This window comes from Pinus tabuliformis, chromosome 2_2, assembly GCF_031772625.1.
Source record: "Pinus tabuliformis cultivar Carrire ecotype Pingquan chromosome 2_2, CPIR1, whole genome shotgun sequence".
Classification (NCBI taxonomy): domain Eukaryota; kingdom Viridiplantae; phylum Streptophyta; class Pinopsida; order Pinales; family Pinaceae; genus Pinus; species Pinus tabuliformis.
This window is the reverse complement of record NC_142300.1, coordinates 151,395,514-151,415,581: the sequence shown is the minus strand read 5'-3', so window position 1 is coordinate 151,415,581 and position 20,068 is coordinate 151,395,514.

Below are 20,068 nucleotides of genomic sequence, written 5' to 3'. Positions count from 1 at the left end.
GAGCATGGTCATGAAACAATCAAGTCGTATTTGTTGAGGTGGCCAGACAGAGGGCCTAACTACATAGGGAGAACAATTGATAAGGATTCAAAGGAGCGATTGGAATTGAATTTATTTGTTTTTGGGATGAAACTCACCAAATACACCTGTTGTATAAATTTACAGGGTAAGTTCCTTAGATAGAACACCAAAAGACACCACTCACAAACAGATCACAGATAAGTACACCGATATTCTTGATGTTGTTAAAACCCTTAAATAGGGAAACAGTCCATGGCCTGAGCCAACGCAGCCACTTCAGACAATTTATTCATGTAAAAGAAAGAAAAGTTACATAAGTTTCTCTCATGAACAGTTACCTAACAAATGACCCTCCATGCTCTTTAAATAGAGATCATGGACCAATCGAGTGTTAAGCCACTGATCAAGTGTCGATAATATCAAGGAGAGAATGAACCGTCAGATCAGTCATGTCTAGAACATATTGTGACCATCAAATTGTAAGTTACAAAAAATACATACTAAAGAAACACATTTTACCTAACTATACACTAGACCAAGTTGTACTTAATTATTTCTTATGTGTTGAAATATCCTAACATCCCCCCTTAAGAAAAACTTGGCGTAAGTTTGAAGGATGTACAAAGCTGACACAATAGGAGAAGGAAGAAGGCATTAGAGCCTATCCCCCCTTAGTGACAACTTCTTGAATTCCAACCGTAAATCGAAGTTTAGCAAACTTCGCCTCTGTGAGAGCCTTTGTAAAGATGTTTTCAACTTGATCATCGGTTGAACAATCTTTCACTTCAAGAACATGGCCATGAATGAGCTTTCTGATGAAGTGCATGTGTAGTTCAATGTATTTGTTGTGCTGATGTTGGACTGGATCTTTGCATAGTTGAAAGGCACTTTGATTATCACTCCAAAGTGTAGTTGGATTTTGCTGCTGAAAAATAAACTTTGACAGGATGTGATGAAGCCACATGGCTTCCTTACTAGCTTTAACGGCACCAGGATACTCTGCGTCTACTGAAGAAAGAGAAATGGAACTTTGTTTTTTGCAAGCCCGTGTAATAGGTCCAAAACCAAGAGTGAAGACATAACCTACAATAGACTTCTGATCATCAGGGTCACCAGCCCAATCAAAATCAGTGAAACCAACCAATAAGGGAGATGCTTCTACACTGTAATGAATCCCAAACTGAATTGTACCTAGAACATAATGAAGTGTTATTTTAGCTTCTTTCCAATGACTTTCATGTGGGTTTTTCATAAACTGAGCAACAAGGCCAGCAACAAAGGAAAGATCAGGACGAGTATGGGCCAGATACAAATTTTTTCCAATAAGTTGACAATATAAGGTAGCATCGACTTCAGGGGAAGTACAAGTGACTGAAATTTAGGCTCCAGACTAAAAGGGAGAAGGGGCTAGCTTACAGTCTTCCATGTGAAAGTGGCATAGAATATCACAGGAATACTTGGAATGGGAAAGGGAAATACCTTATTTGGATTGCAAGACTTGAAGGCCAAGAAAATAATGTAAGTGTCCTAAGTTTGTCATTTCAAACAGCTTTTTAAGGCTAGACTTGACATGGTTTATAAGGTTTGGATCACTACCAGTAAGGATAAGATTATTAACATAAACAACAAGAATAATAAGAGACTTGCCCACCTTCTTGGTGTAGACAGTATTGTCAAAATGACACCTAGAAAAGCCATTATCTAAAAGAAAGCTATCCATTCTGGCATACCAAGCCCAAGGGGCTTGCTTGAGACCATAAAGGGATTTCTTAAGCCGACCTACAAGGTTGGAGTCTGTTTGTATAAATCCAGGAGGTTGTTCCATATAGATTTATTCATGCAAGTCCCCATGTAAGAAGGCTGACTTAACATCCATCTGATGGACTTCCCATTTGAAAGAGGCAGCAAGGGAAAGAACAAGGCAGATAGAGTTCATTTTGGCAACAGGGGAGAAGGTTTCAATATAGTCAATGCCTTCAACTTATGAAAAACCCTTAGCAACAAGACGAGCTTTATGTTTATCAACTTTTCCATTTGGTCCAAACTTGGTTCTGTAAACCCATTTTCATCTAACAAGTTTTTATCCCTTTGGAAGAGGAATAAGGTCCCATGTATCATTTGCCAATAGTGAATGATATTCTTCATTCATCGTTGCATCCAAATATGAATGGCCTGAAGCTTCTGCAAAGGTGTCAGGATCATAATTCGTTGAAGCTAGAGCAAGTAAAGAAGAGGCTCTATCAAACTGAGAACGTGTACGACGATGATATGTAGGATCACCTGCAAGAGCACCTATTGCATCCTGAGTAGCACAAACCCATTTTGGAAGCTGAGGAGCTGAAGGAGGATCCCGAGAAGGTGGAGGAGGATTGTCATCCTCACTATCATCATCTGAAGAATGAATATTTTCAGAAGTAGAAGGGATAGAGAGAGGTGGCACATTCACCGAACTAGGCTCATAGGCCGGTATATGTTCAGTAAACTTTACATCTCTTCTAATGATAAAATTTTTGGATTTAGGTTGAAGAAGTATATATCCTTTGACATCTATAGAATATCCAACAAAAAACATTTTTCACTCTTAGGTTATAAGGCTTTATGTTTCCCATCTAGAATATGGGCCCATGTTTCACTTCCAAAAACACAAAAGTGACTTACATCTAGTTTAATTGAGCTCCATGCTTCTTCTGGAATGATATTCTTTAAAACCTTAGTAGGAGTGTGATTTACTACATAATTTTCACAGTTAACTGCTTCAGCCCAAAAATTAAGACTAAGTCTTTTAGATTGAAGAATACAATTATCCATTTCCTTTAAGGTGTGATTCTTCCTTTCAACTACACCATTTTGTTGTGGAGTATATGGAACAGTATGTTGCAATTGAATTCCATGCTCAGGCAAAAGCTGATGAATTTTTTGTTAACATATTCTCCGCCATTATCATATCTTAGCTTAAGAATTTGATGTCCATATTGTTTCTCAACAAAGGCCTTAAAGGCAAGAACATGTTAAAGAATTCACTCTTGAGTTTTAAGAAGTATACCCAAGTGCGTTTGGAGAAATCATCAATTAAAGTTAAGAAATAATTGTAGCCAGAGAATGAAACAAGTGGAAGTGGACCACATAAATCACTATGCACAAGTTGTAAAGGGTTTGAGGCGTTCCAAGAGGCACATTTTTCAAAACTATCCTGATGATGTTATTTGAGTACACATCCGGGACAAACACCTGCTTTGCAAGATAACATAAGAAGACCTGTCACCATATTTTCTTTACATAGATTTTGAAGGGAGCAATAGTTTAAGTGACCAAATCGCTCATGCCAAATTTTGTTCACTTCATCATTATAAGCAACAAATACTGAGGGAAGAGTTGATGAACCAAAGTTGTTAAACTTATACAATCTTGTAGAATAATCAGCAATGCTTGTAGCTAAAATCTGTCTAGGATCTCTTAGGTCCTTAATTACAACATCATGAGGTGAAAATTCAACAGTTTGACCTTCACCTAAATAAGTTGTCTGATATATAGATATAAGGTTGCAGGATAAGGTAGGAACACATAATACATCATTAAATTGACCATTGTCTAGATGAATAGTTCCAGTCCCTACAACACTAAGAGATGTATCATCACCAACATAGATATTTTTGGTGTTACAATCATTTAAAGAAGAAAACATGGCTTTGTTATTGGTCATGTGATAAGAAGCTCCAGAAGCAATGAGCCACTCGTGAGAATGAGAAGAAGAAGATACATTTAGTGCATAACCAGACTGAGATGCTTGACAAACACATGCAGAAAGTGTTATTCCTGAAGATGAAGTTGAAGTTGAAGAGTCCTTCAAATGGATGTTATGCTTCTTCATGGCTTCTTCCAAAGCTTCTATCTTCTTAAAGCATTTGGATTCTAAGTGGCCATCATGATTACAAAAGTTGCAATGTATATCAATCTTCCTCCCTTTGTTTTTATTTGCTTTATCATTTTGTTGAATTGATTTTTCATTTTGAGACTGAAATTACTTAGGACCCTTGTTTGGTTTAGGACCATTCTTTTTAGGATGTTGCTTCTTAGGATTCTTTAAATTTGATTGTTGTTGGGTTCCTAAGGACTTCTTAGAAGAGTTTCCAGTATTAAGAAGACTAATATGTAAGAGTTTTTCTTGTTCTCTTATTAAAGAATCACAAAAGGCATCAAAAGAGTGGAACTTGTAGGCTTGTCCTTGAGAAATAAAGACTTCTCTAGTAGAATGGAAGGTGGAAACAAACATAGAGTTAGCTGGTCCTGACTATTACACATCATTTTGTCACTGTCCTTGTACTCCTCGTTCCTCGATCCAAGAGGACCTCTACAGTGACCCTCATATGTTTCTTGGCCATGAAGAACATGTCCCTACATCCCTCTTCATCTGCAGAACATTTTCCTCTTACATCATTTCCCAAGAATATTCCTTCAAGCTTAGTATTCAAGACCGACGCTAGCACTTAGTTTCTTACTTGTGCCAATTTGTAGAGTCTAACACTGGGCCTAGCGTCGAACGACGCTAGTCAGCCATTCATGACCCGTTCCGAACCTCTTTTGGAAATTTTTTAAAAATGGAGTCGAAGCTTCCAGGTCTAGAAGCTTCGTGAACGGAAGTCTGGTAAATGGTTGGGAAAGATAGAGCCGAGAGAGACTGTTTGGGCTCCTTTCCCCTATTAAAATGGAACAAACCAACAGGGATAATACCTCTCCCACCATAAGAGGATCCCTTTCCCCTCTATCAAAGATATATAAACTCCTCATTTCACAACCTCAGCTAGCTAATGAAAGGGATGGAATTATCTGCAAATCTTGATAGCCATCTTGAGAACCTTAGCCTTCTAGTTGTGTGTGAAGGGAGAATAAGCTTATAGTGTTTGGTTTGGAGAAAAGGGAAAGAGGCCTTTAACTTCCATTGTTTTGAGGGTGAATCATGAGATGCTTATAGTGGTGTTAGAACCTGTCGATGCCTCTAAAATTGTTGCATCAACATAAGGGAAAACCACCCGGTCTGGACCTTAGTGCAGCGCCTTTTCCGTTTGGTGTGGTGGCTCCGACTGGATATAATGGGACCAGTTTCTTAGTGATATATGAGTTGATGCGTGAATTTTTTGTAGTGTATAATGAAGGTGATAAGTGTTTTATCCTAGAATGCAAAAATATACAAAGATAACTAATCTAACCCGAGTATCTTATTAACAACACGATTTTTTATTATTCCTACTAAACAAATAATCATAAAGATGGCTTATTCATAAAACAGAACGATGCATTCATATAATGATTACTTTGTTTAAGTAGTTAAACAAAGTAATTATAAAAACATTATCACATTCATCACAATATATATCACTAACATATATATCCAAATGATAAAAATTCTAAAACATTCAGAAATGATATGCTAAAGAATTGTTTGAAAAACATATATATACCAATAATAACAATTTTTAAGGAATGTTCATTCACATAGAGAAATAAGACAAAAACAACAATAATAGTACCGTATGCATTTGGATTCTCCCGATGTAAACAACTTTCATATTCTACTTTCCTATTTGAGAACACCCTCAAAAGAAGCAATAGTGCAAATCTTATAAAAGCCTCTTCCACAAAAATGCAGAACTTCGGTCTAGCTTTTGATAAAAAAATATTAGAAGTACAGTAGTGCAACTCTCAAGTCAAGTTTTAATACAAATTGCGGACCCCTTCTAAATACATGAAATCGTCTTAAATACTAAAAATAAAAACAAACTATCAATAAAAATCACTATGCGTTGGTCTAACTGTAGACATGAAAATCTAGGCTTCATTATGAAAATAGCAGTGTAGTAGCGGTTGAACGAATTCATTGTATCGGCTTCTTTTCCTGTGATTGCAGCTGGCAGATTGCGAGCATAGGCTGGATTTCTGGAGGCTGACTCATCCTAGAGTGTAGCTAGGCTATATAGGTGGCATCAGAGAGTTCGGAGATCATGCAGTTGATTGCATCCGAAAGACATTTCATGGCCATTTGCTGGCTATGTGGCTTGACTAGGAAAAACCAGAATGTAAACGGCACTGTAAATTTGGAGTTTACCAAAAATTGCAGCGTTTGGCTTATGGAATCTCTGACCAATTTAAAAGAAATTGTACTTTGATCAGAGATAACAGTTGAACATATTTAAAATAGATTATTATGGATAAGTAGTAAGAGAAACGGTTTAGCTTATGAAGGCTTAAGCAAATTAAAACAGATGGTAATCGATAATAAAAAAGAGAGAGAAATGATGATCATTGTGAAGAAAAGTGTGCATGTCTTTATGCTTTTAAAGTCATATATAGAGATGTTGTATTTGATATGTATTTAATATTAAATTTTAATTATAAAATGGGTTTATAATTTTTATTTTTAATTTATATATTAAGATAAAAGTGGAAGAAGATAAATCAGCTAAAATAAAAATAAGACCAAAAAACAATTATGTGAGAGGGTGAAAACAATACAAATTAGATTAAAATATTATAATTATTTAAAAAAATAAAAAATAAGATGTAATATTTAAAAAATATAAGTGAAATTTTTTATTATTAAGTTGTTGATTTTGAATTAAAAGAATAATGAAGAAAAAATAACATCTTATTATTGGTCTTCTACAAAATATTTTTAGTTTAAAATTAAATATATATATTAGGAATTTAAACACTAAGCATTTACATGTATAAATTTGAAAATATATTGATTTTGACAAAATGTCATTTTCATTTACATATACAAATTTGAAAATATCTTGATTTTGACAAAGTGTCATTTTTCTAAGATTCATGAAACTTCCATTGTATAGAGCATCTCATTTAAGGATCATTCCTACCACATAGTTTCTCATTTCCTAAGATGACTCTATAGCATCTTAAGATGACCCTATAACATTTTGAATTTCTTGGTTGAAGAGAAATCCAAATTATTCTTCCAAGATAACTATGATAATACATTCTTCAAGCTATTTGTTAGGATATTTGTGATGATCTTATAAATTGAGTAATTAAGAAATTAGTTTATAGTCCTCGAAAGATTTCAAAAGATTTTTCTTTAGAATTAGGGCTTTAAATGTCACATTTAGGGTTTTTGGATTCTTTAATTAACTCTCAACAAATCAGTCTCCAATAAAATTTTATAGAAACCCATATAAAATTCCATTATCTTTTCTTCACCCTCAAGAAATCCTCTTCCAACATGTGATAGATACCCCAATAAATTTCATTGTCGAAGTGTGTTTGAAGAAAAACCTTTGCCTCTTTCTTTAACTCCCAACAAATCCTCGTCAAACATGTTATAGAAACCCAAATAAAATTCCATCACCTTTCCTTACCCCTCAACAAATCCTCTTCCAAGATGTTATAGAAACCCAAATAAAATTCCATCATCTTTCCTTACCCCTCAACAAATCCTCTTCCAATATGTTATAGAAACTTAAAGAAAATTCCATTATCTTTTCCAAATAAAATTCCATCATTTTTCCTTACCCCCCAACGAATCCTCTTCCAACATGTTATAGAAACCCAAATAAACTTACATTAGAAACCCAAATAAACTAACATTATCTTTCCTTAACCGTTAACAAATCTTCCTCTAACAAGGGGCTATGTGTAAGTATGTCCGAGCTCAATTTGGAGTTGACATGTGTCCCTCTTAAAATAAAAATAAAATATTCTCTAAATAGAAAAGCAATGTTGGCTATAACCAACATAGACCAACACACATTAAAATGGTTTTTGTTTGTTATTAATATATTTTTAATTCTAAGTGAATAGTAATTCATAAAATTCACAAAATATCTTCATTTTATAGCCAGTGTGAAGCAAAGTGCTAAAAATTTCTCTTATGTGATTTCTACCGAAAGACTTTGCTTAATTTATTATGGATCACAGAAGCCTGAATACAGATATTAATATATTTTTAAGTATACTTGAATATTAATTCATATTAAAATATTTTATTAGTAACTCACATTAGATATTTATTATACACAACATTAAAATATTTTTTTTAACATTATATATATATATATATATATATATATATATATATATATATATATGAAATTTTAACCTTTGTTATTGGGTTCCCAAGTTTTGACAACCAATGGTATTTGAAACTTCATATATATCTATATACGAAAAAAAAAAAAAATACTTTACTATTGTATATAATAAAATATCCAATGTGAATTATGAAAATAATATTTTAATATGAATTAATATTGAACTATACTTAAAAATAAAAAGTTTGAAGTGGTATGGTGTTAGTATTTTACAGTTTAGTGTATATATATATTATTGTTCAAATCCAACAAAGATTTTTTGGACATACAAGTTTAAGTTATGTAATCTCTATAGCATTCAAAAATACAATTAGACAATGAAATGCTACACATTGTTTTTGCATTCTAAAATAAGTTTGCACCTGAAGAAATTTAACCCCTCTCAGCTCATGTTAGATTCGTACTTAAGATAGATCTATGCTACTAAAATACATGTTATAGATACCCAAATAAAATTCCATTATCTTTCCTTAACCCTCAACAAATCCTCCTCCAACATGTTGTAGATACTAAAGTAAAATTCCATTGTCCAATTATATCCAAAACAAGACTTTTGATTGTCCAATTGTATCAGAAGCAAGACTTTTGGCCTTTTTGAATAAGCACTTCACTAATTTTATTTTATTTTGGATATTTCAGCTTATTGCCTCAATGGGTGCATCATAATGAAAAGGTAAGTGGCTAGGTTGAGAGTTACACATCACACTTCATGTTTAGATTTATATAGATCTTGATGCAATGTAAGCTATATAATTTTTTGGAGTGCTAGAAATTACAATGCCCTAATTTTATTGAACAAAGTTGATTGTGCAATAACAATATGACCCTATAATAATATATAAGGGCAAAGGATATTATGATGCGATAAGGGCTTGGAACCAAAGATGGATCTAGAAGGTTTGAATTCTAGTTAATTCGATCATGCATTCTAGTTACTCAAATGAAAAAAATAAATAGCTTTAAGCTAGTTCTTTGGTAAGGAATTTTTAATTGATTGAACATTTTAAATGTCTATTCTCTCTTATTTTGAAATAAACAATCCAACAATGCTCATATCATAAAACAAGGACAATATTGATTCATAATTTACTACAAACATATATGGAAGATGTTTAAACCCCACAATATAAAAAAAAATAGATTATGTAAAATAACAAAGGTAGATACCAAAATACATGAGCAAGAAAAAAAGGAAAACTCAAACTAGGAAAGTGTTCACCCATAATTGAAAATCATCAACAACTCCTTATAAATGAAATTTACTTTTCCACCAACATTATGAGCTATGCCCATATCAATGATGCCTAAATTGATTCCCATATTGGCTTTGACATTGCCAATGACAATCTTAGTACACTCTAGCTCTCAACTTTTTGTTTGCTAGTTTTTGTGACTTGCATGACTAATCTATGGCTTGAGTAGCCACAACCTAGGGGCATCTAAGTCATCAAAATTACTAAGGGATCACACGTGGCTTGGGCCACACCAACTCTTAGCATGTATGGACTTTTGCCCACAGAGTTTCGAACCAGTGACCTTACACCATGGAGTGCCTTAACATAGCACTGTGTCACTGTTTACTCTATGCCTAGTGGGATACCCTAGCTCTCAACTTTGGTTGTTTACTTTACCCTCAATAAAAAATAGTCCACAAATCCGTGGAAGTTATCAAGGCCACAAAGAAACTTGTAAGAACATTAAGGGTTGCAACTACATTTTAAAGAATGAACAAACAATTTGCAAGGAAAAATGAGAGCTTATATCCATTTTCAAATATGTCAATACATGGTTGATAGTGCTGGAAACAAAAATAACCCTAATGCAATTTCAAGTTATATCAAAATGTCATTCTTGCATAAAGAAACATGTTCAATGATTTCTATCTTATGTTTTTTTACTCTTACAAGTTATCTTGGTCATTTAAGGATTTACATCCCATCAATATACTCTTCAAACAATGGCAAGAAAGAATTGATGAACTGTGGAGATCGGTGAATGCTACGTCCATGGAATATTTGTAACAGACAAAACTGCTACGTCCATGGAATATTTGTAACAGGCAAATCCACCCAAAGGGATCACTTCTTGTCGACTCAACCACGGAGTCTGACCTCGAGAATGCTGAAAGAATTGAACAAGTGACATCTCAATAACTATGGTACTTTAATAACAGGACTCAACCAATTAACCCTCGAGACTATATATATATATATATATATATAAACTTTTCAAAACTATATAAAAAATTAATGTAAAGAAAATGAACTAATAGCAAGCTTAAATAATTTTACTTCCAACAAATCAAAATTATGACAATGGCTAATAATTAAAAAAAAGACTTGAAAAAAGAGAGTTAATAATCATAATAATTGTGTTGTCTTATAATAGTAACTTGATACACCTAGTACCATGATATAGCCCATTCAAAATGATAATTTGTGTTACATGCCTTGAAGTCATGATTGTAACTTAATATACCTAGTACCATTAGTACCATGATAGGGCCCATTGCAAGTGTGATTCTTTATCCCTCCTAGAAATTCATTGGATAAAAACTTGAAGTCACTTGTTTTACCTACAATTTTTGAAATATCATAGTTCTCTCTTTATATACAATTGAGTCTGGATGAAGGTACACAAATGCACACCTTTACTCTCATTATTCATAAATTTACACCCACACTTCATATACACAAATATTGATCCGCTAACTTTGCACTTCCACCCCACCTTAAGCTACTTTTCTTGGCTTTAATTCGCACGTATACATGCTCTCCTACCTGAAACTCTTTATAAGTGTTTTTTTTTTATCAACATATGTTTTTTGCCTATCTTGGGCAACCTTCAGATTCTATCAAACTTTCTTCACTGTTTGTTCCATTTCCACAAGCATATCAGGCCCTAGGATTAACTTATCTTCAAGATTGTTCCAATTTGTAGGTGTTCTGCACCTTTTTCCCTACAACACTTCATAACGGCTCATTTTCAAACAAGGTTAATTTTAGGGGCGAATAATAGCCCATTGGCGAAATTTAAGGCTTTTTATATTTTAATGGGGCGAATTTTTAATTAAAATAATATTTTTTTTTTAATATAATTAGCCCATATTTTATTTAAAAATTAATTTATTTTTTTATTTTAGCCCAGGGCGGATAAACTAACCGAATCGTATTTGATCAAAATAGCCCCATTTTGATATTTGCGGAATGGTATTTGATCAAAATCGCCCCCATTTTGATTTACAGTTTGGGTTTTCTGGTCTGGGAGTGGTTTGTGAGGGTCGATTTGGTCCCGGGAGTGGTTTGTGAGGGTTGATTTGGTCATGGGATGAGGGTCGATTTGGTCATGGGATGTTAGATTTATTTTGAAATGGAGGGCGGCTCCCTGTTTTGACGGATTCAGCCCGTTGTTTTGGTGTATATGGCTCCCTGGGTTCCTGTATAAAAATGGTTTTGAAATAGGTTTCTTCATCCTAGTTCACAAATCTAGCAGCAGCAGTTTCGGTGGGATATTCTTGCATTTTCAGATTTCAATCCGCTTATTCTTCTCTGGTTTCGGTATCCATTGTTTCTTGGATTTGAACGGCTCATGATTTCTTTTCTCAGGGATTGCAATTGCTTTCCGGAAGATGGGGTATACCTGTTCATGGTACTTCGTAATATTCATTTGTATTTGTTGATTTTATACTCATGGAACTTGTTTCTTATTTGCAGCGGTTTATAATTCACCAAGTACTCGGTATAACCCACGCATTCGTGTACAAACCAGTGTAGACGAAATAACACGAATATCTCCGGTAGTCAGTCCATTTCCATCAGCCGGCCGGTGGGAGCGGTAAGTGTCTTTTGGTTTCTTTTATGTGATAGCTAGTTGATGTTCTGTTGATTGTTTATCGATGGTAGTCTAGTGGATTCAATCTCTCTAGTCAATGAGATGGTCTGATCAGATGTAAGTGATGATTTTAGAGTTGATGTAGGTTTTCTCTTTCAAACCAGCAGCACCCAGCCGGGATAGCCTTTCCTTAATGCTTCTTCTATGAAGTGCCAGGACACAGATATAGGGTTGGTTTCAGGGCATAGGAAGTGAAGATCTGAGATTGCATTACACGATCTAAAAGAGCGAAAGGCTTCCTAGTGGGCTCGGGTTCCTGGTATAGGTATAAGAAAGCCAGTAGAGCTAAATAGAGAATGGCTGGAACATAAGGTGGCGTGTCTGCTTGAACCACCTCCTATCTAGTAACATTTGCCTGTCGTTGTACTCAGTTCTTTAGTGCTCTTGTTCTCCTTTTGGACGAGTTGTCCATTCTCCTCACATGCAAAGCATGCATTCACATAAAATTCACCAATTTTAAAAATAAAAGGTTACCTGGCCTCTTCTGATGCCTCCAACATCAAATTTTGTCTTCCTTCCATGCTTTAGGATGGTACTCCTTCTCTTTCTTCTATTCTTATGACAACTATGAATGATTGTCCCTCTTGAAAATCCTTATCATCTGCATCTATACACATAGCATCAGTATCATAATCACCAAGCTCTTTAGCCCCATATGGTATATATGTTAGTGTTACGAGCACTTCTAGCTAACCTCCCATGAGACTTTCATTTATTGTCTCATCGACATCCTCTTTGTGTAGCTCCCTCTACTGTTATGATGCTTTTTCCACCATATCTTCTATCAACAAATCCATATGTTGATTTGAACTCTTTATGCAGTCCATGAGACTCTCTGATAGTCTCTCTTCAACATCTTCCTCATCATCAAGGACTATTCCCTGCTCTGGTTCAAAATAGTGAACTAATTCAACTTTAGGCTCAACAGGTGCTTCATCTTCCTCCCTAGCTTTCTAGCTTTAGGGGGCTTCCTCTTAAAATCTTTTTTCTGACAAGTAATTTGGCCTTCTTCCTTAGGTCCCATCTCTACCTTTGGTATTCTCTTTCAAGCCTCATTTTGACTATGTTGAATCTCTCCTTCAACTCATAAATCTCCTTTTCAATTTCTTCTTTACTCATGCCATTTTCCTTGGCATGCTTCTCCCTTTTGTTATGGCCTCTCTTTGAATTATGTCCATCAGTAGCCATCTTCTTTCCTCCTTTCTTGTGAGCTTTCTCTTGCTCATTGTGAGCTACACTCAAGCCCCTTTAACAATTCTTCTCCATCACTTGTTACCCAATATCTCACCCACTTCACCTCAACCTAGGCTTTTGGTATTCCTCTGGTTCCCTCCTCTGGAACCCACTTGAGCATGCTCTGGTCTTCTATGGCTTCTACACTTTTCTCACCTTTTGAGAACTCCACTTGTTCTCTTCTCTTTGAGGACCTCAGCTAGAAACCTTCTATGTTTTGTTTTGTAGCCTATTTGTCGTAAGTTTCTTGCCATACACTTTAAGAACTTTATTGGTCCTCTGTTACCACTCCTTCTACTATTACCACTGTAAGGATTAACTCCTTGTATACATTTAAAAAAAAGTACAAACCAGTTACCTACTAGTTCCTTAACCTCTGAGGTCTCAATATCTCAGTTCTTCCTAGCTCTACACTTGGTTGGTACTTCTTTAATATGCTCCAATCCTGTATTCCGTTCTCAATCTCTTTCTCTCCTCACTTTTTTTCTTAGGTTCCTCTTGCCCAAAATTTTCTTGGTTTCTTTGTCTCAACTTTGATGTCTCTTCTTCACGAGCAAGCTTGAGGTTTGGCAGTCTCAGAATTCAGTCATACATTTTAAGGACAGAGTTAACTGCATATATTTTAATACAAAGAGCTTGGGGCTGGCCACAAGGTGAGGATGCACAGGAGACATGAGCTGCATTGTAACCAGATATGTCAAAATAGAAACTGAGCAACCATTTGAAGCTGGTTTTTCCATTTGTGTTTCCAAAGTAAACATGGTGGCCATTGTGTGTTGAGTGAATTGAAATTATCCTTGTTTGAAGAGTCTTGGATGGTTTGAATATTTCTCTCTGTGGGAAGAAAATAAAATCTGTGTAAGAGTTATATAGTGTTTCCTCTATATGAAAGATGCTGCCTATAGTCATTAATGCTTAATGGTGAATTCTCATGTATAGCTATGATTGTTCCACTCAAAATTTTATTATCCATTGGTAATTGATAAATGCCAACATCTCTCTATTCTCCACCATTCATTTTTCTTTGAAGTTGAAGATATAAGGTTGCCATTAATTAACTGTTACAATTAGTTAGTAGGTTTCCTAATTTCTTTCCACAGAGCAGCAAAGTTAGAAGCCTGAGACCGTTGCTATCCCATACCAACTTGCACGCTAAGGAATGCACTTTTGTGAGGCCATATGCCTCAAATCTATTTATCCCTAGTGAGGCCATCCACTGTCTCTGGTTGTTCTTTGAGCCTATATGCATGCCGTACAACCGTTGCTTGGTAGGCATCTTCCTCATCCCTGAGTGCGTAGGATTGGTGGCTGGGTGTTGTTTCAACTTCAATTTGTTGGACAGTGGACTAAGGTAGTTCATTATAGATTGGTCAGGAGGAATCACACCAGTATTTAATTGTTTTCTTTGGCAAAGCATTGATATGAAGATGTTTGTCTTACTCTCACATTCCGGGACAGTCATCTCTTATAATTCAATTAAGACTATCTCTCATATGTTTAAATAATAAACCATATTTAATTGTTTTCTTTGGCAAAGAATTAATATGAAGATGTTTGTCTTACTCTCACATTCCGGGACAATCATCTCTTATATTTCAATTAAGACTCTCTCATATGTTTAAATAATAAACCATTTCATATACATGATTTGTTTAACTGCCAACTCATATGTGTGGTTGAATTGGTTTTTAATGAAGATGTTTGTCTTACTCTCACATTCCGGGACAGTCATCTCTTATATTTCAATTAAGACTATCTCTCATATGTTTAAATGATAAACCATTTCACATACATGATTTGTTTAACTGCCAACTCATATATGTGTGGTTGAATTGGTATTTAAGTGAAGGGATTTGAGATAAGTATAGGAAATCTTGAGAAGAGAAAGATATTCCATGGCATTTAGCATTGTGGTTTTGTCATATTTCATTTCCTCATGAAGCCAACTCATTTATATATATTAATTTGTGGCTATCTCTAGAGTAGCAGCCCTCTCTCCTATGTTTAAGGAGTAACCATTTCATAAATGGTTTTAACTGATTGCCTTATGTATGTTTTAATAAGTGGTAGTCGATTTGAGTTGGAGTATAAGTTGGCTTGGTTATAAGCACAGGAAAGCTGGAAGGATGGGGGCATTGAATGAGACACACCATTCCATTGTGAAGGCATTGCGATCATATGCCATTTACAGGTTCATTGAGATCAATTCATTGGTTATCCAAACACTGAAAAGCAAGCTGGCTCCACTGAGAGTAGATTTATAAACCTTGTGCATAGGCAGTTTGGTGGTTCATGTTTAAGCCCAACAATCTCGACCAATAGCTGGCACCATTGGCTGGGTGGTTTACCCAAAGCATTGGACTTTTGGGATACAATTCATCAAACAAGCCACTACAATAAGAAGTGAATGCACACACAGGACCATGACAGTGTCTCAGACTTGATCATCTTGATAGATCTAGTTCAATTGGATATCAACATGTAGAGGAGTTGCACCAAAGACAAGGTTCTCAGTGATAGAGAAATTGCCAAAGTCCTGGATATTATTGGCATTGTCAACGGGTTGCTTGTGTGTAAGTTATACCAGAAAACAGGCCATCTCACCAATCCTGAATAGTTTTGCAGAGTAGTTTGCACTCAGAACTGGTTTTTTGTGTGTAGGTGAACCAAGAATAGCAAGCTTGGATCCATACTGAAGACAGGGGTCTCAGCATAAGACTGAGAATAGAGAACAAATTTAAATTTCCACAGAGGATCCATGTTGGTAAAGTGAGTGGGATATAAGTCCCTCTTTTAGGGATCAAACAATTGACTTGTTCTTTACACATAAAGGCACATATTCAGAAAAAATCATATTTTATTTTCACACATTGGTATTTCAAGCACAATACAAGAAATGCTGTTGAAGTAACATAGTTCTCAACTAGATTCTTTAGTCGAACTGTTCACCTCTGTATGTCCTGGTGTGAAGATAAGATCAAATTCTGAAAAGATACTCCAGGGACCTTGGCCTTCTAGAATTAGTTCAACGTCTGCAGTAGGAAGTTTTATCTGGTACACATACAATCATGGATTAAAGATTTTAAAAGACGGAAATGCTTTTAAGAATGAAGAGGTTATAACTTATTCTATACCTTAATATTTCCAGTTGAAGTCAGGCAACTCCCCGTTATATTTCATGTTAACTTTCAACGTAAAAAGTTAAAAGGTACATTGTTGCTTAGTATATTCTTAACAGTTATAACTTTTTTATGTTCAAAAACACAAGAGACAACAGTTTTGAGAACTCCACTTGTTCTCTTCTCTTTGAGGACCTCAGCTAGAAACCTTCTATGTTTTGTTTTGTAGCCTATTTGTCGTAAGTTTCTTGCCATACACTTTAAGAACTTTATTGGTCCTCTGTTACCACTCCTTCTACTATTACCACTGTAAGGATTAACTCCTTGTATACATTTAAAAAAAAATACAAACCAGTTACCTACTAGTTCCTTAACCTCTGAGGTCTCAATATCTCAGTTCTTCCTAGCTCTACACTTGGTTGGTACTTCTTTAATATGCTCCAATCCTGTATTCCGTTCTCAATCTCTTTCTCTCCTCACTTTTTTTCTTAGGTTCCTCTTGCCCAAAATTTTCTTGGTTTCTTTGTCTCAACTTTGATGTCTCTTCTTCACGAGCAAGCTTGAGGTTTGGCAGTCTCAGAATTCAGTCATACATTTTAAGGACAGAGTTAACTGCATATATTTTATGTTCAAAAACACAAGAGACAACAGTTTTGAGAACTCCACTTGTTCTCTTCTCTTTGAGGACCTCAGCTAGAAACCTTCTATGTTTTGTTTTGTAGCCTATTTGTCGTAAGTTTCTTGCCATACACTTTAAGAACTTTATTGGTCCTCTGTTACCACTCCTTCTACTATTACCACTGTAAGGATTAACTCCTTGTATACATTTAAAAAAAAATACAAACCAGTTACCTACTAGTTCCTTAACCTCTGAGGTCTCAATATCTCAGTTCTTCCTAGCTCTACACTTGGTTGGTACTTCTTTAATATGCTCCAATCCTGTATTCTGTTCTCAATCTCTTTCTCTCCTCACTTTTTTTCTTAGGTTCCTCTTGCCCAAAATTTTCTTGGTTTCTTTGTCTCAACTTTGATGTCTCTTCTTCACGAGCAAGCTTGAGGTTTGGCAGTCTCAGAATTCAGTCATACATTTTAAGGACAGAGTTAACTGCATATATTTTATGTTAAAAAACACAAGAGACAACAGTTTTGAGAACTCCACTTGTTCTCTTCTCTTTGAGGACCTCAGCTAGAAACCTTCTATGTTTTGTTTTGTAGCCTATTTGTCGTAAGTTTCTTGCCATACACTTTAAGAACTTTATTGGTCCTCTGTTACCACTCCTTCTACTATTACCACTGTAAGGATTAACTCCTTGTATACATTTAAAAAAAAATACAAACCAGTTACCTACTAGTTCCTTAACCTCTGAGGTCTCAATATCTCAGTTCTTCCTAGCTCTACACTTGGTTGGTACTTCTTTAATATGCTCCAATCCTGTATTCCGTTCTCAATCTCTTTCTCTCCTCACTTTTTTTCTTAGGTTCCTCTTGCCCAAAATTTTCTTGGTTTCTTTGTCTCAACTTTGATGTCTCTTCTTCACGAGCAATCTTATAAATCTTTTTGGTTCACTGCAGAAACCTCCTCAATCACTTGTCAATCCCCAAGAGCATCAATATTGCTCTAGTACCACTTAATGCATACCTTTTGGCTACTCTCATATTTCCATCATTCAACGTAGTCCATCTCATTCATTCACCTTCCCATTTTTGGCTCTTCCGGTCCCTTTTTCTAGCAGCCTTAACTGTGGAACTTTACGTTATGACCCACTAGTCAATTGCTCTATTCCTTTGACCTTTGACATAACAAACAATCTTGATTTTCCCAGATTTTCCACAAGTTCTTTCTCACAGTGACTATACTCGCCCCTGTCTTGCGTTCTAAACCTCCCTACTACCTTCAACACAACCACCCTTAATAAATATCTTCGCATAACCCACTTAGTTGTTCTAGGTCACTAGACAGTTCTCAACCTCCTTAGTTGAAGATTTGTTCCCACTGTGCCTTGAAACCTCACAGAATCTGCTTAAAGTGTGTAATAATTCTCCCAGGCCAAACTTGAAGTCAACACACACACCTGTCTCCTGGTATTTGAAAGCACTCAATCTCAATAATAAAGGTGCTTAGGCCTAACTTTACTCATATTACACTTGAGGTACTTGAAGCGGCAGCAGCTCTCTTCTCAAGCGGTATGTGTTCTAGTTCTCAAGTGTAATATGAGTAAATTTAGAATGTACTGCCGTTTGACAATACTTGTAAGCACTTTGAAGCAAATGTGGCCTGAATGCTGTTTGAAACTGGAGATACTGATGACCTCAATGATGTGAAAAATTGGAGATACCGTATGGCCTCAATGGTGTTTGTAATGAAAATCTGGATTGAACACAGTGTCTGTATAGACTGTAGTCTAATTATGTATAGACTGTTGGTCTTAAGAGCATGCGATCATTGATCAAGCCATCATGACCCATGGCAGCTTTGAAGGGATAAAAGGAAGACGTGTTGAAGCCAATGCTGCCATTGGAGTTTGATTCTTGAATATCATGGAGATTAAGAAGAATTATGTTCCATGCTCAAGGTTAATTACAGTAACGTTTAATGTGCTTACTCTACAAATGAATTTGAACAAGTTTTTCATGGAAACCTTTCGAAAAGAGAAAAAAGACCTTGCATTATAGTTTATTGGTGGATTCCTATATTTTCTTGGTTGTTGTTACATGTTGACTATTGGAAGATCTGTTTATATTACTGAGAATCTTTCACCTGAAAATGGAGCAGTAAAGGACATATTAACTGTTATACGCTTTTGATTTTTCTGCCTTTGAGAACCTTGTGAGTTGTATGTCATTGAAGGGTGACTTGGTTTGAATAGTTAGCTTTGGAGAGCAGTTAGAGGAAGAAATAACTCAAACCCAAACTCAACAATGGAATTTTTATCAATGTGTCCATTCCAATAGATTATTATTCTAAATCTGGATGATGTGGCAACAATAATTATATATTTTTTGGAATGTACCTCAGTGAATGATCACCTTTTGTAATATTTTAAGTGCCGCTACATAGAGATGTTATTTCTATGCTTAATTAATTGCATTGATGTGCCATAGAGCAATGCAATGCATCTGGATACTTGAAGTCTTGGAATTGCAGAGCAGCATTTGCTTGATTCCTTGGTAGCTGTTTGAAGATCCTAACCAAACTGATGTTTCTTTCAGAATTGTGGTTCTTTGTCATAGTAGTATAGTACGCTGTTCCTGAGATTACCTTTGGTTCTGTTCTGAGATCTGTAGAGAATTGTTGAGCAAGGGGGAGGATAGCTTCATCTTAAAGCATCCCTCTACCCAATGTTAAGCTTGATGGGAAGAATTATCCTATCTTCAAGTGAAGGGTGCTAAACATATAATTGAAGAATTGATTGTTAAGACTTGTGGAGGGTAAGAAGACAAATTGCACTGTTGCTAAAGAATTAGTAAAGCTATAAGACAAATTGCACTGTTAATTATCTTAAACAGTGAGACATTTTATTTTGATATTGATTTTAATATAATTATATTTGATCTGTTCTTTGATTTTGTGCTAGTTGAACATTGTTTTCAGCACCAAGCTTGTGACTAGATTTAGAGAATGGGAAGTATCTTCCTCTCGCAACCTTCCCAAATAAACCCTATAGGTTCTATGGTTTAAATTAATTGTAGTGGTCACATTAG